Source organism: Stigmatopora nigra, chromosome 20, assembly GCF_051989575.1.
Source record: "Stigmatopora nigra isolate UIUO_SnigA chromosome 20, RoL_Snig_1.1, whole genome shotgun sequence".
NCBI lineage: Eukaryota > Metazoa > Chordata > Actinopteri > Syngnathiformes > Syngnathidae > Stigmatopora > Stigmatopora nigra.
The window spans coordinates 5,295,145-5,316,740 of record NC_135527.1 but is presented as its reverse complement, the minus strand read 5'-3'; the positions used below and the strand labels follow the sequence as shown (position 1 = coordinate 5,316,740).

The window sequence follows — 21,596 nt, the reverse complement described above, 5'->3', positions numbered from 1 at the left end:
AAATTTAAGACTTTTAAGTTCGCCTTATAGTCGTGAAAATACGGTATTACTGTATTTCACAAGTAGAGGTACAACCATTAAAAAAAATAATAAGAATACAAACAAGTTTTATCCATTTTGCTACAAGTTACCTGAAAACGTCTCCCTGAATACTTCATGTGGGCGGCGATCTAACGAGGGCTCGCGTCTCTAATTACGCAGGCTTCCACCGCTGAGTCACCGAGGCCACTCCGGGCCACCGAGCCTTACCTCGGCTCATCCCTTGCCGCCCTCCCCTGCCCCCACCAGTCTTGGCCGCCAGCAACCCTGCGCAACCTTCGATTTGGCAAGGAAACGCTACCAATTGGCCTTTGCGCCACTCTCCGTCTGTTTAGGTCTGTCTGCGTCCAAAATGACATTAAATGCACATTACATGTCTATGTATAGTAAATAGAAGCAGACAGAAAGCAGAGGGTGGTGCAGTGGAGAGGGAGGGGGGGTTGAAGCGGTATTTAAATGACTGCATTAGCCTGCTGTTAGACGTGGAGTGCTGCCACCGCTCTGGCACACGACCCGCTGATGAATATGCAGAGCAGCTGCAATGATGTGCAAGTGCACAGTGTGCTTCTGTTCGTAGAAAATGGCGCTGATAGCAACAGTCATGGTAAGCATACTTCGGTTCAAATGGGCAAAATACATTGCTTATATACTACAGTGAGTAGTACCTCTACTTATAAATGTTTCTACATACCAAATGTTCAAGATACGTAAACCAGGTCTAAGTTATGAAATTCCTTCAAAACGAGAACGCATTTCTTATGATATGACGGTATTTTACTTTGAAATTGTCACGGTAGAATTGTGTTCAATCCCTGGAAACATTTGTACCGTATTTTCACGACTATAGGGCGCACTTAAAAGTCTTACATTTTCTCCAAATTAGACAGTGTGCCTTGTAATCCAGTGCGCCTTATATATGGAAAAAACAGAAAACCAAAAACGAAAAACCACCACTGTCAAATATTAAAAAAACTCAAACGCCTGAACTGAAACAATACTGTTAAATATGCAGATGCCATCTTAGTTTACAAAATCTTCCATCATATAGCTCCTCCCCCACTGCAAGATTTTATACAAAAAAATCCAAAACATCAACAATGGCTGGCTCTAGAGGTGACTGTGTAGTGAGTGTTTCATACCTGGAAGTCAATAGCAATTAACGTACTTTCACGACTATTAGGCGCACTTAAAAGTCTTACATTTCCTCCAAAAAACACAATGCGCCTTATAATACAGTGCGCGTTATAATACAGTGCGCCTTATAATACAGTGCGCCTTATAATACAGTGGGCCTTATAACACAGTGCTCCTTATAATACATTGCGCCTTATAATACAGTGCGCCTTATAATACAGTGCGCCTTATAATACAGTGCGCCTTATAATACAGTGCGCCTTATAATACAGTGCACCTTATAATACAGTGCGCCTTATAATACAGTGCGCCTTATAATACAGTGCGCCTTATGATACAGTGCGCCTTATAATACAGTGCGCCTTAGATATGGAAAAAATGTCATTCATTGAGGGTGCGCCTTATAATGCGGTGCGTCTTATAGTCGTGAAAATACGGTAAGTAGAAGTACCACTGTACCCAGTTTCAATCTAGATGGGCTAAAAATTTATGTTGGTAGTTGGAACAAGGCCTATGATATTTATTGGGAGTGGAAGTATATCATTCATTCATTTTTTGAATTTTTTTCCCAGGGGTGGGCAACATTTGGGCCCGGGGGCCACATTGACTTTAAAAATTTGACAGATGGGCCGGGTCAGCACAAGATACGATACATATAAAAAAGTGCATCCGTACATATGAAACAGTACATATGAAACAGAAAAAAGGACTAAAGTATTAACATACTTATCACTCATCATTAAAGTAGAAAGTATAAACTAGAAAGTAAAGTAAAAAGGAATGTATTAAGAATTATTAAAACGTCATTTAAAAAAAGATAGAGGGGCTATGAAAAAACGAAAAACAAACAAGAGTGGACAGAGCTACTGCCACTGGCTTCCACGTTACGGCGCCATCTTGAAAAAAAATTACAAATAAAAAAAAAAAATACATTATTTGGAGGGCCGGATTAAAAGGCCTAGCGAGCCATATGTAACCCGCGGGCCGTAGTTTGCCCATGTCTAGTTTATCCTCACAGGGGTCAAGGGGGGTGCTAGAGCCTATCCCATCTGATGTGCGGCCGGACACTGAATCGGTGGCCAGCCAATCACAGGGCAGGCTGAGACAGACAACCATTCACAGTCATAATTTAGAGTATCCAACTCGCCTACCATGCATGAAACCAGAGTACCCAGATAAAACCACGCAGGCTCGAGAAAAACTTTAAAACTCCACACATGGATTCGAACCCAGGGACCCCAGGACTGTGAGGCCAACCCGCTAATTACTCATCCACCGTGCAGCCCTCAGGTTGACAGAGTCTTCCAATTTTAATCATTTTATCACTCGCTCACACAAGCAAGTGTTTTTTCACACTATTTACTCACTTTTGTGTATTTGTCCTACACATTCAGTAAGGTGCAAAAGAATCCTCCAAAATAAGAGTGCTATAAATAAAGTGTGAAGCATTTGCTTTTATTATTGAAAAAATGAACAAATGACACATCTAAATAAAATCCTTACTTGGTGTAACAACCCAACAGACATTAATTTATTTTGTTGACATGCTTCAACAGGTAATCCGAAAAAGAAATTTCAACATCACCTTTTCAAGGTTAGATGAGATTAGCATCATTTTTCTTTTAAAGGGGAGAGAGGCGGCTATTTTGTGCCTTACTAGGTGCCTTAAGCTATTGAAATAAAGATCTCTTCCTATTCTGGCAATCAATACATTCACTAGATGAAGCTGTAGTAGTAGTGGTGGGGAGTTGGTACACATTCAAAAGCTGAAGCAGTAGTAATAGAAGTAGTAGATTGTGTCAGTTATAGTTCCACACTAGAGTAGTAGTAGTAGTGGAAATAGTAGTGGTGGTGGTAGTAGTAGTAGTGGAAATAGTAGTGGTGGGGGCAGTAGTAGTAGTGGTAGGAGTAGTAGTGGAAATAGTAGTAGTAGTAGTAGTGGTAGTAGTAGAGGTAGTAGTAGTAGATTGTTTTAAAGTTGCACACTATAGTAGTAGTAGTGGTAGTGGTAATGCTGGTAGGAGTAGTAGTAGTAGTGGTAGTGGTAATGCTGGTAGGAGTAGTAGTAGTAGTAGTAGTAGTAGTAGTAGTAGTAGTAGTAGTGGTAGTGGTAATGCTGGTAGGAGTAGTAATAGTAGTAGTGGTGGTAGGAGTAGTAGTAGTAGTAGTGGTAGTGGTAATGCTGGTAGGAGTAGTAATATTAGTAGTGGTGGTAGAAGTAGTAATAGTGGTAGAAGTAGTAGTGGTAGGAGTAGTAGTAGTAGTGGTAGAAGTAGTAGTGGTAGGAGTAGTAGTAGTAGTAGTAGTGCTAGGAGTAGTAGTAGTGCTAGGAGTAGTAGTAGTAGTGGTAGAAGTAGTAGTGGTAGGAGTAGTAGTAGTAGTGGTAGAAGTAGTAGTGGTAGGAGTAGTAGTAGTAGTGGTAGAAGTAGTGGTAGGAGTAGTATTAGTAGTGGTAGAAGTAGTAGTGGTAGGAGTAGTAGTAGTAGTGGTAGGAGTAGTAGTAGTAGTGGTAGGAGTAGTAGTAGTAGTGGTAGAAGTAGTAGTGGTAGATTGTTTCATAGTTGCACACTATAGAAGTAGTAGTGGTAGATTGTTTCATAGTTTCACACTATAGAAGTAGTAGTGGTAGATTGTTTCATAGTTTCACACTATAGAAGTAGTAGTAGTAAGGGTTTTGTTATACATCCACTAGATGGACCTGTGCTAAAGTCAATTTCATACAATGATAAACCAATATTAATGGCTATATAAGGCACATCTGTTTATATGACGCACTGTCGGCTTTTGAGAAAGTGTTTTAGTTGCACCTCTCGTCTGATCTGTGTCAATTCAAAACTGCTTTTAGGGAAGAGCAAGTCATTTCCATCTAAAGGCTTATTATTGGTCAGAATGCATATAAGTCTTTACCAGTGTCTCCCTTTTTCTCTATTTATGGCGTCCTCCTTCCTTCCCATGGTAATTGCTATTCTTTTGACTCACCGAAAAGACCCATCTTTTTTTCTTCGGGGGTTTAATGTGATAAAAGGAGAGTGAAAAAGGCAACCCCCCCCCCCCCCCCCTCTAATGCACATACACACTATGCACTAGTCAAGCAGAAACTACCGCGTTGGGTACTTTGCTTTTGCTGCACTACTTCAAGCCTTTTATAGCACTTCACTTTAACCTCCACTAGAAAGTATACTAAAAATATTCCTAATATTGACCATTTTCTTTAGGTTGAAACTAATATTTATTCCTCTTCACTCAATTTTCTCTTCAATTTTCCATCTCCAAACCTTGGGTCATCCTCCATGGCACTTACGTTGATATATATATTATATATAAATATAGCTTTTTATTTTTTTACAATGAGTTCCTTTCAAGCGAACCAAGCCATCCCAGGCCGGCCCCAATAACTCAAACAGTGGAAGCTTTGATGCATCATTCATGGTTTTGTTCCCTAATGCACTCTCTCCGTCTCCATCACAGTATCAAATCTCCATCGCGGGCTTTTATCTGGTGTTGCAGCTTTGTCCCTTTCCCTTCTTGCTTTCAGAATCTCATCTTGTTGCCGCAGCTTCTGCAAAAACCCCCCTCCCCCATTTCCACCCATGCACCAAAACTCTCCCTTTCAACTCTTTTTCTTTGACGCCCTGGCTTCATCCTGCATCCGCTATCCCACATGTGTCAAAGTAGAGGCCCGGGGGCCATATCTGGCCCGCCGGAATAGTTTGTGTGGTCCGGGAAAGTCAATCATGAGTGCTGACTTTCTGTTTTAGGATTAAATTAAAAGAGTATAGATGCATATACAATTTCCTCACTTCCCCCTTTTTAAATCAATAATTAAAATTTTTAATCCATTTTTTTCTGTGTTTTTAATTCAAAAATCATTTTGTAAAATCTAAAAATAGATTTTAAAAAAGCTAAAATAAACATTGTTTTACATCTATAAAAAACTCAATATTCAGGGTTTTTAATCCACTTCTTTTAATCCATTTATAAAAAAAAGTATATATGTATACCAAATTTCCAGATTTTTACCACTTTTAAATCAATAAATGTCTTTTTTTTGATCGATTTCTTTCTGTGTTTTTAGTTTAAAAATAATCTGGTAAAATCTAAAAAAAAGCTCAAATAAACATTGTTTTAGATCTATAAAAAATGGAATATTTTAATCCAGTTCTGTTTCAGGATCAAATTAAAATGAAGAGTATAGATGTATATTAAATTTCCTGATTTTTACCCCTTTTAAATCAATAAATGTCTTTTTTTGATTGATTTCTTTCTGTGTTTTTAGTTAAAAAATAATTTGGTGAAATCTAAAAAAATAAACATTTTCAGTATTCAAGGCTTGTAATCCAGTTTTGTTTTAGGATCGATTTAAAATGAAGATTATATATGTATATTAAATTTCCAGATTTTTCCCCTTTTTAAATAAATAATTGTCATTTTTTAATCCAATTTTCTGTGTTTTTGGTTCAAAAATCATTTTGTAAAGTCTAAAAAAAAAGCTAAAATAAACATTGTTTTAGATCTATAAAGAAACTGAATATTCAGGGTTTTTAATCCAGTTCTGTTTTAGGATCAAATTAAAATGAAGATTATATATGTATATTAAATTTCCAGATTTTACCAGTTTTAAATCAATAATTGGTATTTTTTGATCAATTTCTTTGTGTTTTTAGTTAAAAATAATTTGGTAAAATTAGAAAAAAGCTAAAATAAACATTGTTTTAGATCTATAAAAAACGGTATATTAAAGGCTTTTAATCCAGTTCCTTTTTAGGATCAAATTAAAATTAAGAGTATAGATGTATATCAAATTTCCTGATTTTTACCTCTTTTAAATTAATAATTGTCATTTTTAATCATTTTTCTGTGTTTTTAGTTCAAAAATCATTTTGTATAATCTAAAAAAATGCTGTTTTTTCAGAGATTTGGAACAAATTAATCACCGTATTTTCACGACTATAAGGCGCACTTAAAAGTCTTAAATTTTCTCCAAAATAGATAGTGCGCCTTATATATCCAGTGCGCCTTATATATGGAAAAAACAGAATACCAAAAAAACGAAAAACCACCACTGTCGGATATTAAAAAACTCAAACGCCTGAACTGAAACAATCCTGTTAAATATGCAGATCAGCCATCTTAGTTTACAAAATCTTCCATCATATAGCTCCTCCCCCACTGCAAGATTTTATGCAAAAAAAAACCCAAAACATCAACAAGAGGTGACTGTGTAGCGAGTGCTTCATACCTGGAAGTCAATAGCAATTACCGTATTTTCACCACTATAAGGCACACTTAAGTCTTAAATTTTCTCCAAAATAGACAGTGCGCCTTATAATACAGTGCGCCTTATAATACAGTGCGCCTTATAATACAGTGTGCCTTATTATACAGTGCGCCTTATAATACAGTGCGCCTTATAATACAGTGCGCCTTATAATACAGTCCGCCTTATAATACAGTGCGCCTTATGATCCAGTGCGCCTTATAATACAGTGCGCCTTATATATGGGAAAAAATCATTAATTGAGGGTGCGCCTTATAATACAGTGCGCCTTATATATGGGAAAAAATCATTAATTGAGGGTGCGCCCTATAATGCGGTGAGCCTTATAGTCGTGAAAATACGGTAGTTTTTATTTCTATGGGAAACATTTGTTTGAGTTACGAGAAAATCGACATACGAGCTCAATCCTGGAACGCATTAAGCTCCTATCTCAAGGTACCACTGTATTCAAATTTGTATTTACCTTTTACATGAAAACAAACTCCAATTGGTTTAGTTTCAAGGTGCAATTCAGGTCACCTGGGAAATCACAGCTTTGCAAACACGGTCACTTAAATTGCAAAGCGGAAACGCAAATGACATTAACGGAACTCAAAGAGTCGACAAAAAGCGGGTTGCGTGTAAAGCCAAGAAAAACAAATCACCACACACCCACATAAAGCTGGCGGCACACCGTGAGTAAACCGCGTTTCCAGATTTTGTCACTCAGGCCGTTACATAAGCGTATTTTCTGATCTTTTCTGAGCTTTTGGACACTTGAAAAGTCTCCATTTTTGCCAAAACTAGTACAGCCTTTTCATTCTGGAAATTTGATACTTGAAATGATTCATCTTGTGATAATAACATAAATAATAAATGCTATTGTGCTTGGATTTCTGTAGCATTTCCCGAATCTGTCTTGAGAGGTTGTCGTTTGTCTTCGAGTGGTCTTCTTTTTTTCCCCCTTATCTAAAAATCACTCAAATCAAAACTCTCATAAATGTTGCTGCTTTTAAAAGAAGCTTTTATGAGAGATTTGCATATTAATTATTCACTAAACAGCCCTGATGTTTTAATAACTAACACAAAGGAATTGAATGCTTTTTGAGCGGCTTATATGCGAGTAAATACGGTAAACCTTGTTTTGTTTGCAAAATGAGATTTAAAGCTTCACCATGAACTGAGTAAATAACAAAAACACATAAATAAACGACTAAAATAATTAAAATTCAATAAATAAGTAATACATTTATAAGCGGGGAAGGGCAAATATAACAAAAAGAAACAAACAAATAAATAATACATTAATTAATTAATAGATAAGTAATAAATACTTAGTCAGCATAATAAATAAGTAAAAGTCCAAATAGATAAGTAGTCGTAATTATAAGATATTTAATAGATATTTAACATATAAAATAATAGAAAATAGAATAAAATAAATAAAAAAATATAATTTTATTTTCTTGCTATCCTTTCAACACTAAAATTATTATTTTTTGTTTGTTATTTTTGAACAAAGCTTTTGTTTGAAGGCTGTAATGCCATGTGACGTATTTTACGGACTATAAGCCGCATTTTTTTCATAGTTTTTGTGGGCCTGCGACGAATACTTTAACGTATGTTAGTTCTGAGTTTCTAATAAAATAAAAAAGTGCCCTCCCAAAATGGCGACTTCTACTCTAGTATGACATAGACATGTTTTTTTCTCTTTATTTGGGTTGTTTGTCTTATATTTGGGTGCGACATATAATCCGAAAAAGACGTCACTCGTTTATTTTTTGGCTGGCTAGCATCGGGTGGTATAGGATAGGCTTCAGCACCCCTGTGAACTCTGTGAGGATAGAAATTGCTTTTGAAAACAAATGTGAATTGCCGTAATGGCCCGGAATTGAAGACGGTATTTTTTTGGGAATTACCGTATAGACCCGAATATAAGACTATTTTTTGTGAATTACCGTATTGGCCTAGATATAAGTCAGTGTTTTTTTGCATTGAAATAAGACTAAAAATATGTCGTCGTCTTAAATTCGGGTTTTAGACATTATACACATTCACAACGCTAGATGGCGCCAGATATGTTAAAAGCGAATAGTGAATGCAGTCATTGCAATATATATATATTTTTTAATCAGTGTAGATTAGTTAATTGGTGTAATTAGTGTAATTTGTTAATTGGTTAAAGCTAAACCATTTTGTATGCACTTTAGTTAACATATTTAAATGTTCAGTGAATATTAAGATACAACAGACAATTTTGAATGTGAAAAAAACATGCATATTCCCTCAAATATATTCTTAGAAAAAAAGTACTGTCATTATTCTCTGGATAAAAATTGAATTTGGTGTTCCAAAAAGTATTTTTCCAAACATGAGTCTTGAAAAAAGAGGGAGTCGTCTTATATTCGGGCCAATACGGTATTATGGACAGACAGCAAGTAAGAGGGATTTCACCACTATGACTACCCCTACTACTACTACTACTACTATCACCACTATGACTACCCCTACTACTACTACTACTATCACCACTATGACTACCCTTACTACTACTGCTACTACTGCTATCACCACTATGACTACCCCTACTACTACTACTACTACTGTCACCACTATGACTACCCTTACTACTCCTGCTACTACTACTATCACCACTATGACTACCCCTACTACTACTACTACTACTACTACAACTATCAGCACTATGAGTACCCTTACTACTACTACTACTATCACCACTAAGACTACCCCTACTACTACTACTATCACCACTATGACTACCCTTACTACTACTGCTACTACTACTATCACCACTATGACTACCCCTACTACTACTACTACTACTACTACTACTACTACTACTATCACCACTATGACTACCCCTACTACTACTAAAAGTCTTATCATTCACCTCGGCTCACAGAAGCACGGAAACCATTTTTTATCCTACGCCTGAAAGAATCTCATTCAACTCATTGGCGACAGACGACCCGCATTTCCTCATCAGTCTTGACGGACCTTGAATTCCAGCTTTGATTGGACTAAATGGGGCGGCGTTACAACGGTCGCCGAGACAAGACTCAGAGTCAATTAGCCCCCTCCTCCCGACCAAAACATATTTACCTTCATGCCGCAGTGACAGTGAAAAGCAACCCGAGGCTCGTAAACCGGGATAGTCGTGACTGGGTGAACGGCAAAATCCGCGGGAATCACTTGAGTGACTTCACGCGCCCAGACGACACCTGGAAACCCCGGAAGACTTGGGGACGGTAGTGTCGGGTGACAGGATTTGTTCAGGGTACAAGGAAACAAGATTTTTCACAATGCTGAATGCGTAAAATACAAGACTCTACGGTTTCCCAGGAGCCATAGCAACAGCGTTACACCGCGTGAACAAGGAGGAATGCATCTAGCACCTCCTGGGCATGCCTGATTTCTCCTCAGCCCTGCAGGCATTCTGCATCTTTGAATCTTCACTCTTTTATATTGTCGGCCACGTGGGAGGAATGCAGCTTTGTCAGTTTTTTAGGTTATGGGGAAGAAAAAGGGAGGAAGACGGAGGGAAATCCACAGCCTCGCAGGTTGAATTAGCATTCTAGCGACTGTACAAATTGACATAATGAAGCCATCCTCAGTGACAAGTTGGGAAAGTAGTGGATTTTACCCACTATAAGGTGCGCCTTTGCTGAATTTTCAAATCTGTTTTGTATATAAGGTGCACCGGATTATAAAAATGCGGTAATAGCAGGGGTGGTGATGGTGGAAGTCATGATATTAGTAGTAGGAGGAGTAGTGGTAGTAGTAGGGGTAGTCATAGTGGTGATAGTAGTAGTAGGGGTAGTCATAGTGGTGATAGTAGTAGTAGTAAGGGTAGTCATAGTGGTGATAGTAGTAGTAGTAAGGGTAGTCATAGTGGTGATAGTAGTAGTAGTAGTAGTAGTAGTAGTAGTAGGGGTAGTGATAGTGGTGATAGTAGTAGTAGTAGTAGTAGTAGTAGGGGTAGTGATAGTGGTGATAGTAGTAGTAGTAGTAGTAGTAGGGGTAGTGATAGTGGTGATAGTAGTACTAGTAGTAGTAGTAGTAAGTAGTAGTAGGGGTAGTCATAGTGGTGATAGTAGTAGTAGTAGTAGTAGTAGTAGTAGTAGTTGTAGTAGTAGTAGTAGTTGTAGTAGTAGTAGTAGGGGTAGTCATAGTGGTGATAGTAGTAGTAGTAGTAGTAGTAGGGGTAGTCATAGTGGTGATAGTAGTAGTAGTAGTAGTAGTAGGGGTAGTCATAGTGGTGATAGTGGTAATAGGGGTAGTCATAGTGGTGATAGTAGTAGTAGTAGTAGTAGTAGTAGGGGTAGTCATAGTGGTGATAGTAGTAGTAGTGGTGGTCGTGGTTGTGGTAATAGTGATTGGGGTAGTGGTAATTGTAATATTGGTAGTGGTAATAGTAATAGTGGCAATAGTAGTGATGGTAATAGCAATGGTAGTAGTAGAAATAGTAGTAGTGTTGGTGGTAGTTGTAGTACTTAAGTACACGTAGTAACAGTGTGTAGTGTTGGTGGTGGTTGTAGTACTAAAGTACACGTAGTAACAGTGTGTAGTGTTGTTGTTGGTGGTTGTAGTAGTATAGTAGTAGTAGTGTTGGTGGTGGTAGTAGTAGTTGTATAAGTAGTAGTAGCGGTGGTGGTGGTGGTGGTGGTAGTAGTGGTGCTGGTAGCAGTATTAGTAGTCATAGTAGTAGCAGCAGTAATGCTAGCAGTAGTAGTAATAATGGTAGCAGTATTAGTAGTCATAGTAGTAGCAGCAGTAATGGTAGCAGTAGTAGTAGTAATGGTGGCATTATTAGTAGTCATTGTAGTAGCAGCAGTAATGGTAGCAGTAGTAGTAGTAATGGTGGCAGTATTAGTAGTCATAGTAGTAGCAGTAATGGTAGCAGTAGTAGTAATAATGGTAGCAGTATTAGTAGTAATAGTAGTAGCAGCAGTAATGGTAGCATTAGTAGTAATAATGGTAGCAGTATTAGTAGAAATAGTAGTAGCAGCAGTAATGGTAGCAGTAGTAGTAATAATGGTAGCAGTATTAGTAGTAATAGTAGTAGCAGCAGTAATGGTAGCAGTAGTAGTAATAATGGTAGCAGTATTAGTAGTAGTGGTAGTAGTAGTACTGGTCTGGTAGTAATAGTGGTGGTGATAGTAGTAGTAGAAAAGCAATAAAAACACTAGTAGTGCTTACCATATAGATGTTTTAAAATATCTATATTATACGTTTATCTCTTTTAAAGGGCTAGTTGTACTATTGGGAACCTTGTAATGAATTTACATGTTAAATGTCACTCTACTTTGGAAACATTCAGGTTATGAAACCAATTCTGAAACGAATTACTGTTCTAAATTAATGTAACACTTTCAAAACAAATAACTCATTGAATGATGAACCACACCAGCAAAATGTAATATTTACAATATACCTACAGCAAGTAGTAAATGTCCAGCATCTCCAAACGTGCCGATTAGCCTATTGGATAATGACCATGATATTAAAAATAATATATAGTTCTCGTTATGAAAAATTCAGGTTACGAAACAACAAATCGATAAATCACAACAATTCCAGTAACAGAATACCAGGTGAAGATCATAAGATCATCCTAATTGAGAAAATCCCACAGACTCCGCCCCCTCGAGTCAAAAGAAAGGAGAGGAAGGAAGAGGGGGAGGGGTGATGCTTTTGAGGCACACGAGGGTGCGCTTTGTGAGGCTAATGAATTGAAGGGGTTGTACAAGAGCAGCATTGACCCCCACCCAACTTCCTAGTCCCTTCAAATGCCTGGTCGAAAATATCCGGGTTTCTCCATTTCTGGCCCAGACATCAGATAAATTCTGTTGAAAACCCACAAGGGTGCGACAGCAGCAAATTGCCGTGGAGTGAGAGACGGGATTGGACGCCAGACTTTTCTTTAAAGGCCTTTCTGGAGGGATAATTTATGTGCACCTTGATCAATGGGTTAATTAAGTAGAGAAAGGGGGAGGGGCAAGATGAAGGGACAGATTTGGGGTCTGGAGAACGTTATCGTATCGACCCGAATATAAGACGATGTTTTTTTGGCATTGGAATAAGACTGAAAATTTTTCTGTGTGGGTTTTTTTTCAGGGTACTCCTGTTTACTTTCAAATCCCAAAAACATGCATAGTAGGCTAGATGAATATTCCAAATTGTCTTTGGGTATGAATTTGGACAAATATGCTGGTTTATCTCATTATGGTCTGTGATTGACTGGCTAACACTTCTGGGTGGGATATGATAGGCTTCAGCACCCCTGTGAACCTTGTGAATTGCTGTATTGGCCCGAATAGAAGACGGTATTTTTTGTGAATTACCGTAATGGCCTGACTAGAAGGCGGTATTTTTTTGTGAAGTATCGCATTGGCCCGAATATAAGACAGTTTTTTTTTGTAAATTTCCGTATTGTTCCAAATATAAGACTGTTTTCATGAATTACCATAATGGTCCGGATATAAGTCAGTTTTTTTGTGAATTACCGTATTGGCCCGAATTTAAGTCAGTGTATTTTGCATTGAAATAACACTAAAAATGTGTCGTCTTAAATTTTGGGTCTAGACATTATTCCCATTCACGGCGCTAGATGGCGCCAGATATTTTGAAAGGGAATGGTCAAAACTTTGATGATAAACGCAAATATTGTCATTTTGTTGTTTTATCACAGTGGATTGATTGATTTTCATTTGAAAAACCAGAAGCTAATCATTTCCAAATGTGAGTGCACTATAGTTTACCGTAACAGGACGTTTTGTCGCATAGACGTTTGGTCGGCGGACGTTTGGTCGCCGTACTTTTGGTCGCCGGACGTTTGGTCGGCGGACGTTTGGTCGCCGGGCGTTTGTTCGCCCGGACGTTTGGTCGCCGGGCGTTTGGTCGGCGGACGTTTGGTCGCCGGACGTTTGGTCGCCGGATGTTTGGTCGCTGTACTTTTGGACGCCGGACGTTTGGTCGCTCAGACGTTTGTTCGCTCGGACGTTTGTTCGCCGGACGTTTGGTCGCTCGGACGTTTGTTCGCCCGGACGTTTGGTCGGCGGACGTTTGGTCGGCGGACGTTTGTTCGCCCGGACGTTTGGTTGGCGGACATTTGGTCGCCAGACGTTTGGTCGCCTGGACATTTTGTTGTCCGGGTGAATATAATTTTGAGAGCTGGTTTCAATAGTAGATATTTAGATATTAAAATATTTAATATATATAACTTTGTGAGCTGGTTTCAACGGTAAACTCAACATGTCATGTTGTCAAACATTTGGCAACCAAACGTCCAGGCGACCAAAAAACCAGGCGACCAAACATCCGGCGACCAGACATTCGGCGACCAAACATCCGCCGACCAAACGTCCGAGTACGATAATTTACATTCTTAACTTTAGATAACATATTTAGATATGCAGATATTAAGACGTAATCGACAGTTTTGGCATGATTTGAAGAAAACTTTTTCTCTCAAATACATAAAAATGAGGGGTCGTCTTATATTCGGGCCAATACGGTAACTCATCAACAAAATAGTCAATTCAGATGGAAAACGCCATGTCAGGCAAACGATAACTAGCGTAGCATCTTCTTTAAAATGAATTTATTCCTAATCCAGATCCAAGAAAAATTGAAGAAAATAAGATTACTTCTACTCCCCGTTTCCGATTCCCCAACGTTTTATGTGGGTGCCAGGGGAACCCTGCACTACTTGGCGTTCTTTCCATGTTTTCAACCTCAACAGCAACCAACGAACCCTCTTCTCAACCAGCCCCAGCGTCCCCATCCAATCCCAGCAGCTGTTTAGAAACGATACGCACTAATACACATCCCAACGAGGCGCTCTCGTTTGCCACCAGCGTGTGATCAAGGTTACACTTTCTTCGCAGGCCTAATTAGGCTGACAACACCCAACATCTTTCTTCCTCTAATGCGGGTGCACAGTCGATGTGTTTTAGCGGGTTTTTGTGCCCCTACATGTGTGTATTGAGGAATGAGGGAATTCAGTCTTTTCTAGGTAAGATGGCGGCGCCCCCTTTAGCGAGCAATGGCAGACACAAGTGAGTTTTTTTTACGTTTTATGCAAGATACAGTTCATTTTTTCCTTGAATTTCATCCATAGACGTTAAAAAAATATTTTTTAGTAGTTGTTTGTGGACTGTGGAACAAATGAGAGAATTTGCTTATAAAGTACTACTTTACTTACAGAATTTTCAATTTAACAAAAAAGTTCTGGGGCAAATTATTGTATTTACTTGCATATAAGCCATTTTTTTTGACAAAAAATGATGACTGAGGGTACTGGTCAGATGTGCATAAAATACATGACATGCAAAAAAACATTACATGCAAAAAAATGAAAGTTGACGTCATGAAAAAGTGGCACCATTGCGTGCGAGTTGAAGTCTTGACGCAAACAATTTATTTTGACGTCTATGAATAAAATTCAAGAAAAAAACTTAGTTAAACGTTTTCTGATTGGCCAGATGCGTGTAGCCTTGTTTTTGACATAAAACAAAATTCCACTTTGATTTTTTTTGGTAGTATTTCTTGTTCGAATGTGCCAACTATTGGAATAATTTGAACATACACAATAATTGAGATATTTTGTCATTAGAAACAATATGGCTGCCAAAACTTAAACTTCTGGTAAGAAAATTGTCATTTCTGCAATTAAAAAGCATCAGGTTCTTATCAAGATAGACTTATTTCTTTTTTCAAAGTAAATAATTTGATATTTTGCATTTACAAAGACAAGCATAATAACTTTAGCTTATGATATTGATCCTAATAATGTGCTTTTGATTCATATCTCAGAAATGAAGTGAAAAAATTTTGAAATCATACTTTCTCGCATATAAGCCGTATTTGTAACTAAAAAAATGATGACTGAATCAAGGGTAAGGCTTATATGCGCATAAAAGTTAGAGCGTTGCAATACTCTTTTTAACCAGTAGATGTCGGCAAATTAACATTGACTTTTTGTTGGTTATTTTCTTTTTTGCAGTAAGATAACAACCATTATTGGATGAATTAGTAACTTCTTTATGATATTGACCCTAATTATGTGCTTTTGATTCATAGCGTATTTAGTAATACCACCTGTGATGATTTAAAAAAATATATTTTCCTTTCAAAGTAACACATTTGTTCTCATTAATAAAATATACATAACATGGAGGTCAAAATTGAGAATCAGGGGCGGCTTATACGCGAGAAATTGTAAAATTCAGAAATTTCAAGGCGATTTTCAGTGTGCGGCTTATATGCGAGTAAAAACAATAATTTCGTAAGTAGACATATGACTGTACATATAGGTTTGCGTGAGTCTTGATCATTCAAATTTAAATACTCAAACAAGATTCTATCATTCAATTGGTGTGTAGAAAAAAAAATCCATGATGGGGGGTTTGGAAGGGGTGGGGGGTCTTCAATATATGTCCCCGGTTTTTCCTCGGGTAATTCAAGACGTGACTCACGAATGGCGCTGGATTTAGAAGATAAAGCTGCGGGCCAGGTAGATAGCCGCTGTCGTAAAGTTCAGTGCAAATCACTGACATTTGCGTCGAAAAAAAACAATTCAGGCCAAAAAAAACGGAGGTTTTCGTCGGGTAATGTTTCTCAGCAAAGGACACACTCCAGCCTTGAAGTGGCACGTATTCACGCCGCGGCTTGTTTTGGGTATTCTCACGCTCGCTGTTGATGCGATGGCGAGAGTGACAACAAGTATCGCAGTCTGCTTGGCATCAGCTGAGGCCAACAGTGACACCCAGGCGCTCGTTTGTCACTGTCAGCCAACGACAAAACCATCTGCGCTGCTTTTTTTTCAAGTTCGCCTCACAAAACTACCGTATTTTCACGACTATAAGGCGCACCGCATTATAAGGCGCACCCTCAATGAATAGCATTTTGTCCATATATAAGGCGCACTGTATTATAAGGCACACTGTATTATAAGGTGCATTGTATTATAAGAAGCACCCTCAATGAATGACATTTTTCCATATATAAGGTGCACTGTATTATAAGGTGCACTGTATTATAAGGCGCACTGTATTATAAGGCGCACTGTATTATAAGGCGCACTGTATCATAAGGTGCACTGTATTATAAGACACACTGTATTATAAGGCGCACTGTATTATAAGGTGCACTGTATTATAAGGCGCACTGTGTTATAAGGCGCACTGTGTTATAAGGCGCACTGCATTATAAGGCGCACTGCATTATAAGGCGCACTGTATTATACGGCGCACTGTATTATAAGGTGCACTGCATTATAAGACACACTGCATTATAAGGCGCACTGTCTATTTTGGAGAAAATTTAAGACTTTTAAGTGCGCCTTATAGTCGTGAAAAGGCGGTAATTGCTATTGACTTCCAGATATGAAGCACTCACTACTTCACAGTCACCTCTAGAGCCAGCCATGTTTTGGATTTTTTGGTATAAAATCTTGCAGTGGGGGAGGAGCTGTATGATGGAAGATTTTGTAAACTAAGATAGCATCTGCATATTTAACAGTATTGTTTCAGTTCAGGCGTTTGTGTTTTTTTAATATCCGACAGTGGTGGTTTTTCGTTTTGGTTTTCTGTTTTTTCCATGTATCAGGCGCACTGGATTATAAGACGCACTGTCTGTTCTGGAGAAAATGTAAGACTTTTAAGTGTGCCTTATAGTCGTGAAAATACGGTAATTGAATCTTGTTGTTGAAATATAATGCATATTTGTGACCTCTTATTATGTTGATTATTCATTCATTTACTATTTATTTGTTGGTTGTTGTTATTATGCACTTCTCTACCTATTTATGTTGTTAATTACTTATGTTGAATACTTATTTACATATTAATTTTGTGTTGATGATTTATTATCATTATTATTTTTTGATTATGTATTTGTTTGTTGTTGTGGTTTGTGAACTTTCCTACCTATTTATGTTGTAGACTACTTATTTATTTATGACTGATGTATTGCTTATTAACGTAATCCCTATCTATTATTTATTATTCATTGATTATTTGTTTTTGTTGTTTTTCTGCACTTCCCTACTTATTTATGTTTTTGACAACTTATGTTGACAACTCATTTATGTATTGCTCATTTATTGATTATTTATTATTAATTGATGTTGTTTACCTAACTTGACTTATTATCGTTTATTACTTATTTATTGGTTAGAAATTATTTTTAGAATTATTTACTTTTGTGTAACGCCCTTCTTATGTATGTTGTTGACTACTTATTTGATGATTAATTTCTTGATTATGTATTTATTACTTATTTAGTATTTATTATGTATTTTTACTTATTTATTATTTCTTTTTGTTGTTATTTTCCACTTCTACTTATATATGTTGTTGACAACTTATGTTGACTACTCATTTATTGATTATTTATAATTCTTTATTTTATAGTTTTTGTTATTGGCGCACATTCTATATTCTGTTGTTGATTACTTATGTTGAATACTTTATTTATTACTTTTTTATTGCCTTCTCATCATTTTTATTATTATTTATTTGTTTGTTGTTGATGACTACTTATATACACTACTTATTTTATGACTTATTTATTATTCTTTGTTGATTATTTGTTTGTTTTTTATTATTCGTGCATTTTCCTACTTATTTATGTTGTCGACAACTTATGTTGACTACTTATCTATTTTTTACTTATTTATGGATTCTTTATTGTTCGTATTATTATTTATTGATTATTTATGTTTGTGTAACTCTCTACCTATTTATGTTGTTGACAACTTATTTTTTATTACTTATTTTTTAATTTTGTAAATATTTTGTGATTATTTACTGGTTGTTGTGATTTGTGCACAAACCTACTTATTTATGTTGTCAAAAACTTATGTTGATTACTTATCTATTTATTACTTATTTATGGGTTATTTATCATTTTTATTATCATTTATTGATTATTTATGTTCGTGTAACTCCTTACCTATTTATGTTGTTATCTACTCATTATTTTTACTACCTTTTTTTACTTATTTATTTATCTTATAAATATTTTGTGATTATTTATTTGTTGTGGTTATTTGTGTGTTTCTCTACTTATTTATGTTATTGACAACTTATGTTGACTACTTATCTATTTATGACTTATTTATGGATTATTTATTGTTATTATTATATATTGATTATTTGACTACTTATTTTTATTACTTATTTGATTTTATAATTAGTTTTTGATTATTTATTGGTTGTTGTTATTTGTGCACAAACCTACTTATTTATGTTGTCGACAACTTATGTTGACTACTTATCTATTTATTACTTATTTATGGGTTATTTATTATTTTTATTATCATTTATTGATTATTTATGTTCGTGTTACTCCTTACCTATATTTATGTTGTTGTCTACTCATTATTTTTACTATCTTTTTTTACTTATTTATTTATCTTATAAATATTTTGTGATTATTTATTTGTTGTGGTTATTTGTGTGTTTCTCTACTTATTTATGTTATTGACAACTTATGTTGACTACCTATTTATGTATTACTTATTTACTGGTTATATATCATTTTTATTATTATTTATTGATTATTTATATTTGTGTAACTTCCTACCTATTTATGTTGTTGACTACTTATTTATATATCACTTGTTTATTGTTTATTATTTGTTGTTGTTATTTGTGTACTTCCCTAATTTATGTCGTTGACTACTTATTTATTAATGGATATATATTGATTATTCATGTATTACCTATTTTGCATTTATTATGTATTTATTACTTATTTATTATTTCTTTCTTTGTTGTTGTTGTTATTTATGCACTTCCCTACTTATTTATGTTGTTGACAACTCATGTGTACTAATTATTATTTAACTATTATCTGTTTGTTTGTTGTTGTTATTTGTGAACTTTGCAGCAAAGCTTTAAATCTCATTATACTTGTATCATAAATTCAAATTTAATTAAAATTGTACTTAATTTCATTCATTTCAAACACACAGTCAACACAAATGAAAAATCTGGAATTTAGGGTGAAATTTTCCCATATTTTGCATCACATTTTTGACCAAAATACACACACTGACTACACACTTAAAAACACCCAAATCCATCTCGTCTCCGCCATTTCAGGGTTAAGCTTGAGCTTTGTTTACCTGCCAGAAAAACCTTTTTTTGTCATGTTTTGGGCCGGTGAACCACTTTTAAAAAGGGGTCCAAAATAAATGTAAAAAAAAAATGTAAAAAGCCAATTAACCCTAGCCAAAGCAGCCTTGGAGATGAGAACAGGGGTCTTCTTGTCCCCCGCTGTCATCTCGCAGGCTACATGGCATATCAATGCGCCCCATTCTTTGCCGCGTGCCTCATTTTTTGACGTGCCGGCTGGCATTTAGGCACTCAAAAAAAACCCTGCTTGGAAATGGAGTCAGAAAATCGACACCTGAAGTCGAAAACCGATGATTGTGTTGTCATATGAATGGAAAATGTCCAAGAATAGGATTTGAAGACATGTTTTTTTTTGTTTTTATCGGATCTTCATAGCCAACTGGTTAATGTCCATGTCCACTAAGACATATTTAACAGTTTAAATTGAGTGTGACATCTTACCTGTTAAATCCGGATCCCCGGGTGCAAACGGAGAGCCAGGTTCCGACAGATGTCCTTTCTTTTCTCCAATGGTGTCCTCCCTTTTCCAAAAAAGCCCATTCAAGCAGCAATCTTGGACAGTGACTACAAAAAAAAATGCAACAAAAAAAAAATGACAGCAACACTGCTCCCTATTGGACTCGAACCAACAACACAAGCATCTGACCGCTCCACAGGCGTCTAAATGCGTCTCAAAAATTAGACACTGGGGGGGACAATCAGGTAGCGGGGTCCACTCCGGGGGCAATTCCAGGCCCGGAAAAGCCACGACAGAAAATCGTACGTGCACGCGCCTGCAGACGCGACATTCCCGGGGTGGAAGCTGGGCTAGCTCCGCCCACCACGGCGTCGTCGATGAATTGTCAATCGGAAAAGCAGGAAAGGTCGCTAAAATCTAGATCAATTTCGGGCTAAGGACCGGTTCCGCAGTTTTACGGCTCGTCTGCCAATGAGGTGGGCGCGCGCCCCCGTCAATGCGCGTCCTCGCCGGCACGCCCCCGCTGCCGCCGCCGCCGCCGCCACGCACGCGCCGCAGTGTCCTCCTCCCCGAACGAGAGCAGGTCGCCATGGTAACGCTTGCCTATGACCTCAATAAGATGGTATGATCCAGCCTCGGCGTGAGGGGTTGCTTTGATTGTGGCTGGGATAGGCTCTAGCACCCCCTCCTCTCATACGATATTTGAAATGAGAAATAAATGTGGTGTCAAAGTGGAGGCACAGGGGCCAAATCTGGCCCGCCAAGTCATTTTCTAAGGCCCGAGAAAATAAATGACTTTGTTTTATGATCAAATAGAAATAAAAATGATAGATTTGTTGGGAATATTTACTGTTTCCTGTTTTTAGATTAGTAATGGCATTTTTTTAATTCAAAATTGCATATTTTAAAATTAAAAATAGAATTTTTTAAATTTCAAAATAGAATTTTTAAATACAAAATTGTATATTTTAAAATTCAAAATTGCATTTTTTTAAATTCAAAATAGATTTTTATTTAAATTCAAAATAGATTTTTTTGAAATTCAAAATAGATTTTTTTGAAATTCAAAATAGATTTTATTGAAATTCAAAATTGCATTTTATATAAATTTAAAATTGCATTTTTTATAAATTTAAAATAGCATTTTTGAAATTTCAAAATTGCTATTTTAAAATTGAAAATAGTATTTGTTATTATTCAAATTTTTATTTTTTAAATTCAAAATTGCATTTTTTAATTCAAAGTTGCATTTTTTTTATTCAAAATTTGTAATTTTTTTCTCTTGTTTTTGTTCAAAATGTTTTTTTTCAATTTAAAAGATTTTCTGTTTTTAGCTTTATTATTCAACATCGATAAAAAATAAATTTTCTTTCCTTTCAAAATGAAAAATAAAATAATAAGACAAATAAACATTATTTAAAAAAAATAACAAACAAAATATTAAAGGCTTTTGATCCAAATCCTTTTAATCAATTTTTTTCAAAATATATAAATATTATATCTAAGAAATAACCTTATTCCACTTTTATTTTTCACTGAAAAT

General features: G+C 36.3%; 1 protein-coding gene across 2 annotated transcripts in view; it reads right to left on the bottom strand.

The window, feature by feature from the left end:
- nlgn2a (neuroligin 2a) overlaps positions 1–20,575 on the bottom strand; it is an 89,702-nt gene extending 69,127 nt beyond the window's left edge. For both annotated transcript variants that reach the window (XM_077742176.1, XM_077742177.1), the window contains exon 1: positions 20,038–20,575. The gene's annotated coding sequence lies outside the window, so the exon portion shown is untranslated. The remainder of the gene's footprint in view (positions 1–20,037) is intronic.
- Positions 20,576–21,596: the final 1,021 nt, after the last annotated feature.